General features: G+C 40.2%; 1 protein-coding gene across 1 annotated transcript in view; it reads left to right on the forward strand.

The window, feature by feature from the left end:
* The window catches only part of phf2 (PHD finger protein 2), a 170,324-nt gene that overhangs the window by 5,556 nt on the left and 146,391 nt on the right, over positions 1-18,377 (forward strand).

Raw genomic sequence — 18,377 nt, forward strand, 5'->3', positions numbered from 1 at the left:
CAATAATTTGCATAATTTTTTACCAAAATTGGAGCAAGTTTAACGTTTGACCCCTGTACAAACTGAAACTGACCTTTGTCACCATATTTGCTGTTTTTACCCCATAACTCCAGAACATTCAGTCATAGATAGTCCAAACTATACCTTTTTGGAAGCTGTGTAATCAGATAAATAATGTGGTATACTTTTCAATATGATTGGAGCATTGTTTAAGTTTGACCCCTGTGTAATTCTTTATTGACCCCTGTAGCTCATTAGAGGTCAGCTCCAGGATGCCTCCATATCTGAAAATAAATATTAATTTAGAATATTTGTGACAAATTTCATGCTTTTATCACAAACTAAATGATTGTTAATAGCTAAGCTGCACCACTATAGTAGAAAACAACATATTTAATCAAATGACAGCAGAGAAGCTGTGAGTCTTACCTGAGCTGAAGACTCACAGAAACACACCTCAAGGGTGTGTGTATCAGCGCTTGTCCTCTGCTCATCCTTCTGTACTCTGTCCTCTGTCCATCCCTCTGTCCTCTGGCTTCTGTCCACCCTTCTGTCCTCTCCTCACACCCTCTTGTCTTGTTTCCAATGTTCCTCTAAATCCACAACAAATGTTTTCTCCCCTCAGTAATAAAAAAAGTGCTCCACTGTCACATTATGAAATGAAAGTGAAACCTAAAAAGCGTACATTGCCGCACGCGTGCACGGACTTTTGTTAACATAACACACAACTTTAAGGTTGGACGAAACATCCCTAATATCTATGAGAGACACGAGTAAAGCTGAAGTCTAGCTACAAAGAAAGTTTTGCCGGTTGATGTGACCAGTGTTGACGTCCGTCCTTGTTTTCAGTTCACCTGAAACGACGAGGGAAACAAAAGGTTCCGCCCTAATAAAAATACCACTGAAAACTTATTCCTCATTGTTTATTAATTTATACAGTACTTGGTGAATGTATCAATTTTATATTTCTTTCTCCGCAAAGTTTTCCTGGCAGCCGTGTGTGCTGGCGTGTCGTCGTGTCTTTTAGGGAAAGTTCGGCGTCACAACAGGTGGGGGGGGGGGGGGGGGGGGGCAGGGAGAGCGCAAAGCGCAGCTTGTGCTGCATTCAAGGGTGCTTAGAGAGCACAGTTTTTGCCGGTTAAAGTCATTCGCGAGGTCCCTTTATTGAAAAAAATGTCACCCACTTCTGATTGGGGTGGCAACTGGGGTGGCAAGAGCTATTTTTAGGGTGGCAGTTGCCACCCCATGCCACCCCAGTAGATCCGCCCCTGAGTCAGTAGGAGAGCGGAGAGAAGTCCAGGCGCCGAGGAGTCAGTCCATTCACAGGGGCGGGAGCGGCCGCCAACCTGTATGCTTCTCCAATTGTCATTGGCTGTTGGTCATGTCAATCATTGTGCTCGATGTAAGTCATCGTTGTGTGATCAAATGGAAACAAAACTGAAACCTAGAATAAGACTGCGCCGTGTATGAAACACTACAGAACTTTAATTTTGACACAAGTTCAGGAAGTGGTTCTGCAGCTGCGCCGATTAAATGCTGTAGCTTCACCGATCACGGACTTTCCTCGTGTTGACAGCAGCGCGCGGTTCGAGAACACTGTATTTCCATAATCTCTATAAATATGGGAGGGCCGGCCCACGCACGTCTAAATGTGCAGCGGCTCACCGGGCAAATGCCCAAAATCACAGATTACCAGTCCGAGCCTGTTACCAAGTATTACAGTTTACCAGGTGTATTACAGTTAAACATGTTGGGAAAGTGTAGGAACACGGACCCACAACAGGGGGCGCAAATGAACGGACAATGGAATAGGTCAAATAACAACACTTTACTGTTGCGAACGTGCACAACAAACACAACAAATTACAACAATGGACAAAGGTCAATTCACAAAGGTGTCGTGTGGGCAGGCTCGAAGATAGGAGACGCCTCTCCAAAGTAGAACCGGAACCACACGGTTTCCTCCGCCACAGGACCCCGGGAATACTGGAGCCGCCAAGTTCCGAACTCCCAGGTGGCCACTGCCTCCGCGTGTCGGACCTGGTACTGCTGGCGAGGAACAAGAACACAATTAACGTGGGCGCGTTTGCACCCAGCAACCTGTACGGCAGGGAAGCTACCTCCACCTCTCGTTGGAGAAAAAAGTCTGCAATCACTCACAAAAATCACAAAGGTTACTGTCAAGCAGTCAGCTGAGATTATTACCTTCCAGGTAGAACGATATCTCGGCGATGAGGTGGAGATGCCGTCCTGCTGATATACCCCAGTGATAATTGCCGTCAGCTGTCTCAGGTGATGGGTGACAGCTGTTACAGAGGCTGCTCCTGTGGGGCGGCGGCGCCCTCTGGTGGTGGTGGGCCAGCAGTACCTCCTCTTCAGCGGCCCACACAACAAAACAGAGCTGTTGCAGTTTACTAGGTGTATTTATCAGATGTGTTGTGGTTTGCCAGGTCTGTTACAGTTCAATTTATTTCATTTTATATTGCGCCAAATCACAACAAAGCTGCCTCAAAGCGTTTCACACAAGTTAGGTCTAACCTTACTAACCCCTACAGCAAGCACACAGGTGACAGTGGTAAGGAAAAACTCCCTCGGATGATTTGAGGAAGAAAAAACATAATCAGGCCACAGAAAGTCTACAAATAAGTTATAATTTGTCAGATGCCCAAGGGGTGCTATATAAAGGGAAAAACAGGGGGCCTAAGACGGACCTCTGTGGAACCCCAAATTTCATATCACTAAGGTTAGAGGTAGTATTGTACAAAACACAGTGAGAACGACTGGTCAGGTATGATGTCAACCATACAAGGATATTCCCAGTAGTCCCAAAATGATTCTTCAGCCTATCGAGTAGAATGCGGTGATTCACCGTATCGAACACAGCGCTAACCGTAGTGGTGTCTGAGTCCATTGCAAGCAGAAGATCATTTATCACTTTACTGAGAGCTGTCTCTATGAAATGATATTTTCTAAATGCAGACTGCAGTGGCTCAAAAATATTATTCTCAGTATGACAGTCCACAAGCTGCTGTGAAACCACTTATTCCAGAATTTTAGAGCAAAATGATAGATTTGATATCAGCCTATAGTTTTACAATATACTAGATTCAAGATTAGATTTCTTAATGGTTTAATCACTGCAGATTTGAAATATTTAGGAACAGATCCAGAGTTCAATGACAGATTAATAATTTCCAGCACAGTCGACCCAAGAGTGGGCCACAGGTCCTTAAACAGTTTTGTTGGTATAGGATCAAATAAGCAGGTTGTGCTTTTAGTAGATGCTACAAGTTTCGTCAGCACACCTAGTGAGATACTATCAAATTCTGTAAATCTAGGTAATACCTCAGTAATGCCACCCACCCCAATAGCAGAGGGTATAGTGGCTGGGCTAAGGCATGCTGGGATATGTTTAATCTAATGTCATCTATTTTCTTCTCGAAGTAATCTAAGAAATCTTGTGCTGTAAAAGGAGAGTGACTCACAGGTGGTTGTCCATGAATAAGTGTTGCCACCACGTCGAACAAGAACTTTGAGTTATGCTTGTTTTTGTTAATCAAATCAGAGTAATAGGTCCACTTTGTAGCTAGTAATGCATGCTTATAGTCTAAGATAGCATTCTAATTTTGAACTACACCATTTTTGTTCTAAACCTCTAGCCTTATGCTTGAGGTCATGCAAGTAATCATTGAACCGGCAGCTGTGTTTTTTTTTTTTGGGGGGGGGGGGGGGGGGGGGCGTGGTTTTAATATAGGTGGAAGAATCATGTTGAGTGTAGTTTTGCGCGCTGAGTTTAACCTATCCACAAGACTGTCTGCTGAATGGGCATTTTCCAAACATGATGCTAAGATCAGGCAATCTAGCTCCAAGTTCAGTCATAGCTGAGGAGTTGATGTGTCGCCGCAATGACAAATAAGGTTGTTGTTCCACTAAACACGGCAGCGAAACTGTAAACTTAAAAAGTGACTGATCAGAGACCACATGACGCAAGAGGCATGATGTCAGTATTTGTGACAGCAATACTGCGTGTGAGAACCAGATCCAGGGTATTTCCACTAATGTTTGTCGAACCCCGAATGCATTGCTGGAACCCTAATACATCTAAATGATTTACAGAGGGGATCAGAAGGTTTATTTATATGAATGATGAAGTCACTAACAACCAGAATGTTATCTGGACAGGTCGAGAAGTTAGAGATAAACTCACCAAATACATACAGGAATTCAGAGTATGGGCCAGGAGGCCTATATACAGTGACAAAGTAATACAGCTGATTTTTATTCTGGTGACATTGGCTATATCAGGGGTGCTCACACTTTTTCAGCATGCGAGCTACTTATAAAACGACCAAGTCAAAATGATCTACCCCACTACAAAAATGCAAAACATAATTATTTTCAAATGTATTGAGGATTCTTTGTATGTACAGTGTATGTTGATGTACCTTGCATAACCGAATGAGCCAATATTGCACAACACACATAAAACTATTAACATTTTTTTGTAATTACCTGAGTTTACTTTGATGACTTGCACTGAATTGAATCGGCTAGGGATGCGTAGTCCGGACAGTAGCTGCTGACAGCCAGCCTCAAGCACACTTCCAAATGTTCATCAGTCATGGTGGAACGGTATTTGGACTTAATGATCTTCATGTAGGAAAAGGCTGACTCACATAAATAAGTGGAGCCGAATAATGCAGTCAAGGAGGTAGCACATTTCCTCATGTTGGGGTACTTTTCCTCTGTGATTAAGTTCCAGAACTGTCCATGAGCTCTCGACTTCAGCTCAGTGTCGGTTTGTAGAGTCAAAATCTCATTTTCCACTCCAGAAGAGTTCACATGAAACACTGCTGCAATGTTTGATGCGAGTGAATCAACCTCAACATCTTCCTGAAAAGGATAGCACATGAATGTAGCGACTGGCTCAAGCAAAGAAAAGTCTTGAAAGCGTTTGTCAAACTCTGACAGACAATCGTCGAACTGCTCCATGTAGCGTGCACTGTCAAGTTGCTCACGGGCCTTCCCTTGCGTCTCCAGCTCTGACGCCAGGTTCTGGAAATTTGCCAAATCATGGCGCTGCAGCTTTGAGGAGAAATGTTGCATCTTTCGTTTGAAAGCGTTAACTGAGCTGATCATATCGGTCACTTTTTTGTCTTTTCCTTGCAGCTCAAGATTAAGGTCATTCAACCAGTTTGTCAGATCGGTTAAAAATGCCAAGTCCAGCAGCCACTGACTGTCATTTAGTTGCTTGTATTCTGCATGTCCAGATACACGGAAAAACTCCTTAATCTCCGGACAGAGCTCTCGAAATCTTTGGAGGAATTTCCCACGACTAAGCCATCTCACGTCAGTATGCAGCAACAACTCATAGTGGTCGCAGTCAGCCTTCTCCAGATGTGCACGGAATAACCGTCTTTGAAGAGATCTGGCTCAAATAGAACAGGCAATCTTTGTTGCCACATCCATGATCTCTTTCATGTTGAGCATTTTAGCGCATAACGCTTGTTGGTGGATTATGCAATGATAGTTCAAAAAGTCTGGGAACGCATCGTCCTGCTTGCACTTGGCAATAAATCCATTCACACGCCCAACCATTGCAGGTGCTCCATCTGTGGTGATAGACACCAATTTGTACACTGGGAGCTGAGTTTTCTCAATAAAGTTTTTAAACGTCTGAAATATGTCCTCTCCTCGCATCTGTTCTTTCATGGGAAGTACTGTTAATAGCTCCTCTTTTGCAGTGAGATCACTAAACACCATACGAATGAAAATGCACATTTGGGCTGTGTCACTCACATCTGTAGATTCATCCAGCTGCAGTGAGAAACACTCACAATCTCCGATGCCCTTCCACATTTGCCGTCTTAAATCCTCAGCCATGGCTTCACAGCGCTGTGTAACTGTATGTCTTGACAGCTGCAGAGCTTTGACTGAAGATAAAGTTCAGTTCATCTGACTGGTTGCCCTGTATGTCAATCAAGTGACAGGATGGATAATAGGCTGACATCTATTTTTTTTAATGTCACGCCACGATCGACCAGTACTACCTCCGCGATCAACCAGTAGATCGCGATCGACGTAATGAGCACCCCTGGGCTATATGTAGTAACGTGGGCAGAGTGGAGAATCAGATGTCAAACGATCTATATTTATGATCCCCAGCAGCTAATAAATTAAACCTAGATTTATAAATTAGAACAACACCCCCGTCTTGCTTCCTATCATGAGGGACATGACTAAACGTGTATGCTGGTGCGCAGGCCTCATTTAAGGGGAGGGGAGCTGTAGGTTTAAGCCAGGTTTCACATAACCCAATAATATCTAAGTGGTGATTCATAATTAGATCATTAATCAACAGTGATTTTGAGGGCAGTGACCTTATGTTAATGAGACCCACACTAAGGACGTCAGTGGGGTTGACAATTAGACAGTTTGGATTTAGGGGTGGTTACAGAGTAGCATATATAAGATGCCTAGAAGTAGGTTTAGATTTGAGACATTCCATGCGGTTTGTAGGTAGCAAGCACAAATATACTTTGTATGGACACATCTGTGGAAACAGGCCACAGTCTCAACTGGACAAATTTCCCGCCCTGCTTCATAAACTGCACTATCACCATAGTGGATTTTCTGCACTAATTTCCCTGCTAAGCTAATAGATTCCAACACGCACATTAGTCATAAGCCCTGCAGGATCTGTAATCACCTGCTCTGTGGCCTGCTGTAAAGTCCTAATGTTACCCCTGCAGAGCTCTATGTTCGCAGACAAGATGGCGGGGCCTTCCCCTGTAGGGTGAAGGCCATCTGGCATCAGCAAACCATGGCAGCCCCAAAAGGAAGGCCAGTTATCAATAAAACTAAAGCCTTGCTGTCTACAAAACTGTGTCAGCCACCTATTTAAAGATGTCAGCCTACTAAATGCCTCATCATTACCCTGGGAGGGGAGGGGACCAGAGACTATTAATTGATATCGACACATCTTTCTTTTGAGGTCACAAGTCCTCTCTATGTCCATTTTGTGACCTCAGAGTGTTTCTGTGTAGGCTCTCAGTTGTCCAGGTGGTTTCCATAGTAGAGAAGCTTGAATCTTCGACTGGACTGGGTTGCTTGACTTGAGGACGTTTCGCTTCAAATCGCAGAAGCTTCCTCAGCTAAAATTATTGCTCTGGTAGTCTTACTTCTGTCTTGACTCTTGTAGAGAAGAAGCAACACGTCAAGCAACCCAGTCCAGTCGAATATTCAAGCTTCTCTACTATGGACCTCAGAGTGCTTCATTCTAATATCATTGGTGAATAACAATGTGGCTGTATCTAGTGTGATGTTCCTTTGTCTGGTTTACCAGGTGTATTATATTTTATCAGATATGTTACAGTTCATCAGGTGTATTAAACTTAATCAGAATTGCTACAGGTGCATTACATTATATCAGATGTGTAACAGTTTACTAGGTGTATTACAGTTTATCAGATATGTTACAGTTCACCGGTTGTATTACAGTTTGTCAGATGTGTTACGGTTTACCAGGTGTATTATATTTTATCAGATGTGTTACAGTTCACCAGGTGTATTAAACTTTATTAGAATTGCTACAGATGCATTACATTATATCAGATGTGTAACAGTTTACTAGGCGTATTATAGTTCACCGGTTGTATTTCAGTTTATCAGATGTGTTACGGTTTACCAGGTGTCAGGGTTCGAATTAGTACGTGCATGTGCTAGTTTGTGCATGTATTATTCGAGCGTTGCATGTAATTTAAAAAATTTCCAGTGTGTTGTCTTCGTCTTCCCTGCATTTTATGACTCTCACACACGGAGCGAGTTGCTGTGCTCTATTTGTTGTGGAAAGCTGACAAACGTCACCAGCGGCGCTGTCCCTGGGTTCACAACATCCTCATGAGACGTTCCCAATTCGGGGAGTTGTTGTTCACAGATGTGTAACTGGAGCTGCAGGAGCTCCAGTTTGAGGACCTCCTGTCCCGTTCACGTGCACATGTAAGCAAAGAAAAGAAGAAAAAAAACCTGCTGCCGCTGCGGTTCCTCGCTCTCTCTCCCCTCAAACTCTGTCATCATTGTGTTATAAACCAGTCACCATTTGTTTTATTATACATCTGTGTAGTTATTATACATCTGTGTAGTTAATAAATAAAATAATCTTCACGGATGATTCGTTCGCGTGTGCATGTGAAAAAAAAAACTGTCTGCTGCCGCTGCTGCTGTTCTCCCCTCAAACTCTCCCCAGAGAGGAAGAATGACACATCAGAGGAGTTTTAAGGTTGATATAAGACTGACTTTTTGTTGTGCAAGTAACTTTTTTTTTGGTGCAAGTAATTTTTTTATTACTAGCACCAGTGCAAGTAGGTTAAAAAATGTATTTCGACCCCTGAGGTGTATTTTAGTTCATCAGATGTGTTACACTTCACCAGGTGTATTAGAGTTTATCAGATGTGTTACGGTTTACCAGGTGTATTTTAGTTCATCAGATGTGTTATGGTTTACCAGGTGCATTCCAGTTTTTTAGATGTGCTACAGTTCATGGGTGCATTCCAATTTATCAGCGGTGTTATGGTTTACCAGATGTGTTATGGTTTACCAGGTATATTGCAGTTTATCAGATGTGTTATAGTTTACCAGGTGTATTACAGGATTATTAACGAAGCAAACAAGGTTCATAATTTGTTTATTATATGGCTGTTCGGAGCTGTGTTTTCATCTTGTTGGTCTTCATTTTGCATGTCTACTTCGAGAACGTTTTCTGTTGATTCCTCCAATTCAGACTCGTCAGTGTAATAAAATTTGCTCTGAGAATGGTTCTCTTTGTTGCTCATAATGTCTTTGTTTACCTTTTTTTTTAATTTTGCACCGTGAAAATTGTAAAAAAAAAAGTCGCAAATCTGATATGCAATCCGGACCGATTGTCATGGTAATAGTCTGATATGGGAAAATATCGTACCGGAAACAGCCAATCAGAGTGCATGTACCATCGTAGCCAAATAATAATACAGTTTATTATAAGGTAAGTGATTATGCCAACTTCTGATTGGCCCATTCACCACTTTCTGAGCTGTACCACATGCCGAGTTGACCGCTGGTGGAGCCGAGTTGACCCCTGGTGGAACCGAGTACACCTCACGTGCAGCGTAGCGCTAGCTAATCGAGCGACGCCTTCTATCGATAACACCCAATCAGATAACGCGATACGCCTACTTTGGCTGTCAGTTTGTTGACAAGATGGCAGAAGACAGGTTTGCGTCTGTTAGCGACGCTGACTTAAAACAAATTTTACATGAAAAAGATGCGAAGAACACCCGCAGAAATACACAGTCAGCAGCCAACCTGTTTCGCAAGTACGTCACTGAAAAGGGACATACGCCCATCTTTGAAACTTATGACAGACGGATGCTTGACGGAGTAATCAGTTGATTTTATGCGGAAGCTAGACAGGCGAATGGCGAACTTTATAAGAAAACAAGCCTGATGACTCTTCGTCACGGACTTAACAGGCATCTCCAGTCGATCGATGGGATGTCAGTTGGTGCAGTATGACAGTAATAATAAAGAGTTGAAACTTGAGATTGATTTTTCAGTTTTAGTATGTTTGACAAACTCCCAGTTTTCTTGTTTACCATATAATAAAGCGGTTATAGACTTTTGATTTTGGTGTACCCGTGATTACAAGGCCTCGGTGAACCCCATCCTGACCAGGTCCCCATAATCACGGAAATCAAAAGTCTATAATTGTATATTATCAGATGTTTTACGGTTTACCAGGTATATTACAGTTTATCAGCTGTGTTACAGTTTACCATGTGTATTACAGTTTATCAGGTGTGTGATGATTTACTAGGTGTATTCAGGTATATTTATTTTATCATATTTTTGGCAGCGGCAAAGTTGAGTTTCTTCACATCTCCGTGTCATCAAACTTCACAGAGTCAGCCATGTTTGTTTTGGTCTTCTTCTTCGTTTGTTTGTTTTGGTCTCGCACCACAGACCACATCTCGCATCTCGGGTTGGGTATTGTTAAGAAATGATTCGATCCACCGATATCAGTAGTCTTTTTGCTTAACGATTGCCTTATCGGTCCTTCAGAGTGGCCGTTGTTTTTGAGGGTCTTTGTAGGGAAAATGATCATTTCTCTACGTTGATTGCAGACCCTTCAGCGGGTCTGTAATCAACCCCTTCTGCATAGCGACTGCATTTTTGAAGCGTGAACCAATGAAGCAATGGTTCAATCCGCTGGGTCGTTGGACTTTATCTTAATTTTTCCCCGCTAAAACCCTAAAGAGCATATGCCTGTGAGTAATATATACCCTTTTATGTTAAACCGACCTGTTATGGTCTTCTAAAATAGTTGATAGATGTATTTTATAACTTAAAAATGGGACCGATGCTAACGCATTCGCATGTCTATGACGTTTTCAATAGACCCCGCTCGATATATCGGCCGGCCGATATTATCGGGCGATATAAGCCCTTTTCAAAGTACTCACTATTGGCCGAAATTTTGCCGATAGAACATCGATAATGTCTCATAAACAAAACAGTTACTGAAATAATGTTTGTGTTGGCAATGTAAAATGTCCTTGCACTGTTTGTCCAGTAGATGGAGTTCTGACTCCATTTAACTGAGAGCTGCTTACACCCCTGCTTAAATGTGTTCATCAGCGGCCCCTGTAGTTCGCCATCACACTGTACTGATCGGCTATATGAGGTCAAAGCTTCAGCTTTTACTCATACCTTTTTTGTTAAGGGTCCAAAAAAGAACATTTTATTCATTTAAAAAAAAATATATAACATCGGCTGATTTATCGGCTATCGGCAAATCAGCCGATTTAACGATTATCTGCATTTTTTTCATCCAAATATCGTTATCAGCATTGGCCTCAAAAAAATCCATATCGGTCGGGCTCTCGTTTTCAATATTAAAGTTAGCATTAGCTGTTGCCATTTCAGCACGTTTGTGTGCATTTGTTTTCTGTATAATAATTAATGGTTCAGCGCTTGTTGTCATAAAAGAGTCAAATGTATTAAAAATTGTAATTTTTAAAAATTTATATATTAATAATAATAATAGCAACAACAACAGCAATAATAGCAATAATAACTCTTCAGAAGTGGCAAGTCCGCTTCTTAACTCCTCTCAAAGCCATTAAAATATGTCAGTTGTGATTGAATCACTTTTGTGCAGATTAAAGTCACTAAGTGGGATCTTGTCTTGTGGCAGTCATGAATCGAGAATCGTGCTCCGTTCCATTGGCACAGCTCCAAACGCTGCACGGCTCTCTGCCGAGACAGAGTCCGGTCGGAATTAATAACTTCAAAACGAATTGGCGCTTTAAATAAAATGACACCTCTTTCCAAATGCTGTAATACAGAAAATAAACTACAATCGACTAAAACGTTTTTGTCTTCCCAAAATGAGACATCCTGCATTCTTTATGAATTAAACTGATGCTGACGTGAAACACAGCCAGCTGCAAGAGCTCAGCTCAGATGTATGGAAAGACATTTATGCCAATAATGTCTGAAAGGAAATGCTTTTGACAAAAACTACAGATTTTGTTTATTTCTGTTTATATTCAGAGATCAAGTATCCACCATGTAGAGGTAATTTAGGTCCAGTTTAAGGATCCAGTGACCAATTTCATATTTATTTACTTTAAGACTCAATAAAATGTTGTTGACATAGAAAACCTTTAAAGCCTACATTTAGTACACAGAAAATTCACAAGCGGAATCGATAATGGTATCGATAAAATCTTATCAATACCCATCCCTAACCATGTTCCATGCTCCCGCAGAATCTTGCGCATATTGAAATGTATGTTGTCGATGCGTGGAGTGTGCGTTTGGCCGTTTCCGTCACTGATCTTCGGCAGTGTTTGTTAGCATCTTTAAATGCACGGGAAGCTGCAAGAAACAAAGACGAACAAGGCGCAAATCTAACAGAATGCTTTGAAATTAGAACTGAAATATGTTTAAACTACATCCACCCAAACCCGGACAACAACCAGGAAAGAGTTTTGCTGAAGGAATTGGCCAGAAGAGGAAGCTTAGTGATGATGAGTTAAGGGAGAGAGACAGGCTATATGAAAGAAACAAGAGGAAGAGAGGTTTTGTCCTGACCTGGCCACAGAAATGGCCGTGACTTGGACATGACCAAGAAAAGAATGAGGTTTTCTGCCAAATCTGCAGGGTCTATCCGTCGTATGCTGACAAGTAAGTAAAGTTTTTCCGTAATTATTGTATGGCCTTGCCTTACAATATAAAGCGCCTTGGGGCAACTGTTTGTTGTTATTTGGCACTATATAAATAAAATTGATTTGATTTGATTTGATTTAAAGTATATGCTTGGTCCTGGTAGACCCTGGCTGTTTTGAATCTAGTTTAAAAGTCTAACCAGCTTGCCTTTGTGGAAACTCCGCGGTGACAACATTAGCAAAGGAGCCAAGCATATTTTTTTTTCACTTTTTAGATCTTTAACTCCAATCCAGACAAGGCATACTTTTTAGTTTTGATATGGACCTACATTTGTATTTTACATTTCTGACTGTGAGTTAGCCAACTCTGAGGGTTGCTTAAAAAATGCCTTGTAAATTTTATGGGAGTCACTTTATTTTTTACACTTGAGAATGCCCTCTGATAAATTATATATATATATATATATATATATATATATATATATATATATATATATATATATATATATATATATATATATATATATATATATATATATATATATATATAATTTTTTTTTTTTTACTTTATGATCCATAGACTATTTTATGTTTTTTCTGGATTGGTTTATATTATATAGGCAGTTTTATTTGCAGGATTTGAATGTGGAATATCATGAACTCTCGTGCGCAAAACCATGGGCCAGTGCTTCTACACTGTGGGCCACTATTTTGCCCCACAATTTAGGGCCAGTGGGGCAAATTGGTTTATGTCAAGCCCTGGTATTACAGTTTAACAGATGCGTTACAGTACACAACATATAATGAATGTTTATGAGTTCAATGGTACGAATATTTCATGAGGTAAAAGCTGGATCGCACCAATCAACGAAGCAATGGTACGTTCCAGCATTCACCGAATTAAATATTTGTTCCATTGAAACAATGAAAAAACATTCATTATTTCTTTTATATGACTGCTAAAATAGATCCTCATTATTTGATATTTTATTCATTTATAAATAATAGAAAAGGTTTCACACATTTTGGTGTGTGTCACTGGTGCTTTGACATCAACAGTCCAACACAAACTTTAAATAGAAGTCCAAAACTGTTCTCAGTCAAAAAATAATTATGACAATGTAGTCCGTGATACTTCCAAAAACAGAAGACTTTGTGTACTTCCTCAGTGCAGCGAAAAATCGCATCAGAAATTTGTCCAGGTTTTCATCCTAACAGCTCTTCATGCCTCCAGACAGCTTATGCCGTAGTGGATTTGGGTTTTTTTTTTTGTGTGTGTTAGAAGAATCAGCACCATCAATTAGCTCGTTAAAAAAGTCAGTCAGCAAAACAAACCCCGCCATGTTTAGCTAAACACCGCACCCACTTGTGTTTGCATGGGCAGGGTTCGGAACATGCACTGGTACAGAACGGATGGAACCAAATTTGCACAGTAAATGGAAGAAATAATACATGTCACGTGACATACAAAGCACCAATCAAATGACAAGAATCCCCTTAGCCATTATACTGTATAGTTTATCATATCTGTTACAGTTTATGCGCCGAGTTGACTGTAACATTTCATTTTTCACTTCATGAATCAATCTTTACATTGCATGAATGAAAAAAAAAATCATTATTTGTTTTATATAATGCCTAAAATAGATCCTTGTCATTTGATATTTTATTAATTTATAAACCACAGAAAAGGGACTTACATTTTGGTGTTGATCACTGGTCCTTTGAGATCAAGAGGTTCCAGACAATCCAACACGAACTTTAAAAAGCAATCCAATCCAAACGATAAAACGTATGAGCTTTGGTAATATCAACTTCTCTCATGGTCTTAAAATGACGATGTAGTCCATACCTGATGCTGTGCATTGACGTCTTCGTGTTCAGACAGATGTCTGCTTTCCTCAGTCCAGCAAAAAATCGTGACAGAAATTTTTGAGGTCTTCATCCGACAGCGTTTCTACTTAAGCAGGAGATATCCCAGCGAAAATGCAAATGCCTCCAGCTCATTCAAATCGTTGTATGTCACCAAAATAGCCAGCCATGTTTGTTTTTAAGCTAAGTGCCCTCGCTGCTAGTGTGAGTACATAGTGGTTTTGGCATGCAGTAGTACAAAACGTATGGAACCAAAATTGCACAGTAAATGGAACCAAGATTGTATGGTAAATGGAACAGAATGGCAAATGGAATGAATCGTCAATATCATGTGACATACAAACCACCAATCAAGTGACAAGGATCTATTTAGGCATTTTACAATACAGTTTAACAGCTGTATCACAGTTTACCAAGTGCATTACGTTTGCCAGCTGTGTTACAATTTACCAGGTGTTAAATCCTCCCCTATACCACTTCATCGCGAAGCTGTACAACTGAGGATACAAAATGCAAAACATGCACTATGCAGAATTTCTCCAATCAGCCACAGATGCCTATAAGTTTTTTCGGGTGTTTTGTTAGCTCACTTTTCTCCTTCTTGCACAGTCACTCAGTTTTTGAGAACTATCTACTCCATTACAGATTTACTATAGAGTGCCATGCTGTTTGTATTTATTCATAATTGATGTAAAAAAAGTCCAAGACATATTCAGTGACTTGGAAATGTTCATGTATCCATCCCCTGACTTGTTTGAAGAAAACTGTCAATAGACCTGATTATTTACAGGTATTATACCAAAGCGTTCCATGACTTATGCAACCTATCATCTTGGTATTTATATATTTTAAATTATTTTATATCAAGTTGTAGAGATTTGGTTTCAGTTTGAGTTCAAGGAAGATAATTTTATAACTGTTTATTTTTTGTATTTTTTTGTATTTGAAGTGGCATAAACAAATTAAAATGTGTGAAATGCCAAGTGTTCCAATACTTTTGGAGGTCACTGTACATCCCACTGATTTTACTTCTCATGAAGCGGCACCCAACAGCTGGAGAATATCGGCTTGCTGTCCGATTCTGCTTCTGGCTTCACAGTGCGTCATATGCTTCGATATTTCAAAGTTCCACAAGTTTGATGATGGCCATTAATCATTAAAAATCAAGTTGCCATCGACACATTTGTGTTTCTTCATTCTTTTGTTTCACAGTCGGTAAGCATAGGCATGGCTAGCAGCTAGCAGTGCTAACTGCTACAAGTCCCGTGTTCACCCCACAGCTGTCTGTTGAGATCGCTAATATGATGTCGCTTCCTCTCCCAGCCTTCATGGCCACACTGTTGCCAAATCAGATAAACTTGTGCAGCTTTCTTGAAGATGTGTGTAGAAATAAAACTGATGTCAAGCCCTGTAAAGAATGGGACCAGAAATTTGTCTGACTGGGGGGTTGGGGATGTTGCTAAAGCAGTGCATTCTGGGTTGCTTTTTCCTATGTGCGGTTGGGAGAATTGATGAGACCTTAAAAATTTGTTGACTTAATTTGAATAAATGAATGTAAACACTTAACAAGCTGCTTGGATTGAAGGTGTTTTATTTTTAATTAGAGCCCGACCGATATATTGGCCAGCCGATATTATCGGCTGATATAAGCCCTTTTCAAAGTACTCACTATCGGGCGAAATTTTGCCGATAGAACTCCGATAATTTCTCATAAACAGAACAGTTACTGAAATAATGTTTGTGTCGGCAGTGTAAAATGTCCTTGCACCGTTTGTCCAGTAGATGGAGCTCTGACTCCATTCAGCTGAGAGCTGCTTACACCCCTGCTTAAATGTGTTCATCACCGGCCCCTGTAGTTCGCCGTCACACTGCACTGATCGGCTGACAAAAGCATACAAGTAAGTTTATAAGGATCTGTATCCTTATGCTGAACCTATATCTAAGTTGCAGCAACAAGAGGTACAAGATCAGATGTATTTCACAACTCTTTTTAAGGATATGTATTTGCTAGTTTCACAAAGGTTTAATTCTTGATTGCATTTTTTGAACTTGAAAATTCTTCTCTGTTATAAAGTTAATCAATATGAGGACAAAGCTTCATCTTTTAGCTCATACCTTTTTTGTTAAGGGTCCAAAAAAGAACATTTTATTCATTAAAAAAATAATAATATTGGCTGATTTATCGGCTATCGGCAAATCAGCCGCTTTATCGATTATCTGCATTTTTTTTCATCCAAATATTGTTATCAGCATCGGGCTCAAAAAATCCATATCGGTCGGGCTCTATTTTTAATGCATGGTGCTGGAGCAGTTGCAGTCAAAAGTGAAGGCAGTGGATTGACTTTAAAGTGCTTGCATTCTGACCTGTACAAGTGAAATGCAAGTATCGGCTCGGGACTGTATTGGCAAATACTCAATAAATGTCTTGGATTGGGATTGGGGAAAAAACTGATTGCAGCATCCCTTATTTATTTACTTATTTACATTAGGAAAATGTTTATAGCAAATGTGACCTCTCCCTAGTTTGTCTGTGTTCGAAATTGCACGCACGCATGCACTTATTTTTACACACTCACAAACAGACGGTGGCGGAAGACATCAAATGCACTACACTTGTCAACATGATGCCTAACTAAACTGACTAAGCTGAACTACAAAAACACAATAAATCAATAACACAACACTTCAACTAACATGAACCACAACAACAATATTTAAAACCCCAAACTCCTGTTGTGTGTTGCAGCACAACTTCCATTATTCACTGTCATTAGCAAATAGCACTTATTTCTCCAAAAATATTAGTCCTAGCAACTTTTCGGACTTGGGCTGATACAGATACATCAGGACATGATACAGCCTGATACATTATACAAATAATGAATGTTTATGAGTTCAATGGTACAAATATTTCATGAGGTGAAAGCTGGAACATACCATTCAATGAGGCGAACATTGAAAGAATGTAAAAACATTCATTATTTGTTTTATATAATGGCTAAAATAGATCCTTGTCATTTGATATTTATTAATTTATAAACAACAGAAAATGGATTTACATTTTGGTGTTCCACTGCTGCTAAAGTCCAACACAAACTTTAAATAGGAGTCCAAATTGTAACGTGTAGTCCAGTGATGCTGTGCACTGACTTCGTACTTCCACAAAAAAGATTTTGTGTAATTCCTCAGTCCAGCCAAAAATCACATCAGCTTTTCACCTGAACAGCTCTTCACACATCCAGACAGCTTACAGTGGAGTGGATTTTGTGTGTGTGTATGTGTGTGTGTTACAAGAACTAGCGCAGTCACTGAGCTCAATCAAATCATCGGTCCGCTTGTGTCGTTGTCCTGCGTGCACGCTCACACAACCGGGACAGCGCTTGTGCGTGCGTGTACTACCAACAAAAAAGACTGTGTACTTCCTCACTGCAGCGAAAAAAAAATTAGAAATTAGTCCAGCTTTTCATTCTAAAGTCCTGCTAACAGTCTCCAGATGGCTTACAGCGCAGTGGATTTGTGCCTCCAGGATTTGTGCATGTGTGCATGCGTTTTGTGTGTGTGTGTGTGTGTGTGTGTGTCTCTGTGTGTGTGTGCACGTGTGTGTGCAGAGTGCAATGGTACCAAACATATGGAACAAAACTGCACTCTAAATGCAATGCAACACAAATGGGACGAATAATCCATGTCATGTGACATACAAAGCACCAATGAAATGACAAGGATCCAGTCAGCCGTTATATAAAAACAGACGTGATGAGATATTTATGACATAATACAACAAAAAAAGAACAAGAACCATATAATTATCGTCATCTTCATTTAATAACAACTCATTCACATATTACAACAAAATAAAGAACAAAAACCATATATCATGCAAATGAATCATGACTTTGAGCGATAGTTACCCACAGAATCAAATTAATACAATATTTTCTTCAGAGGTGTACAACTCCGGCATCAGAAAGTAAAAGCCCTCCCATGTGTTGCTTCTACCTGTGCACCTAAAACAGATGATCTCCATAATTATCTCATCACCTTGCCTTAAGAGAACTAATTACAATCAGCTTGTTTATGATTTATCAGCCCTATTTTTTCTTGTATCTCATGAGGGCTGGTTTTTGAGTATATGGCAGATTTTTGTTGTAATATGTGATAAATAAGCATACCAAATGGCATATGTCAGCTCTCTCCAGTTTCTCCGTGATTGAAGCCATACACACACACAGAGGCCACTTGGCAATTATAATATAGATTATTTTATTATTATTATAAAAATATTTTATTATTACTTCTATT

The sequence above is a fragment of the Thalassophryne amazonica genome, chromosome 3 (assembly GCF_902500255.1).
Source record: "Thalassophryne amazonica chromosome 3, fThaAma1.1, whole genome shotgun sequence".
NCBI lineage: Eukaryota > Metazoa > Chordata > Actinopteri > Batrachoidiformes > Batrachoididae > Thalassophryne > Thalassophryne amazonica.